Source organism: Geospiza fortis, unplaced genomic scaffold (genome assembly GCF_000277835.1).
Source record: "Geospiza fortis unplaced genomic scaffold, GeoFor_1.0 scaffold114, whole genome shotgun sequence".
Lineage (NCBI taxonomy): Eukaryota > Metazoa > Chordata > Aves > Passeriformes > Thraupidae > Geospiza > Geospiza fortis.
In genome coordinates, this window is record NW_005054383.1 from 872928 (window position 1) to 873349 (window position 422).

Genomic DNA, 422 nt, shown 5'->3' on the forward strand with positions numbered 1-422 from the left:
GGAGAGGGGCCTTCAGCAGCTGGGACAGGACACAGCACACAGGACACAGGACACAGGACAGGGGCCTTCAGCAGCTCGGACAGGACACAGGACACAGGACACAGGACACAGGACACAGGACACAGGACACAGGACAGGGGCGTTCAACAGCCGGGACAGGACACAGGGCTTTCAGGAGGTAGGACAGGACTCAGGGCTTTCAGGAGGTGGGACAGGACACAGGGCTTTCAGGAGGTGGGATAGGACTCAGGGCTTTCAGGAGGTGAGAGGAGTCCCTCAGGCCAGGACCCCTCTGTGACACACACACAGCCCCTGGCTGAGCATTGCTATGCCCTTCATGGAATCATGGAATTGTTCAGGGTGTAAAAGCCCTCTAGGATCAGTAAGTCCAACCCTTACCCCAGCACTAAACCATGCCCCTA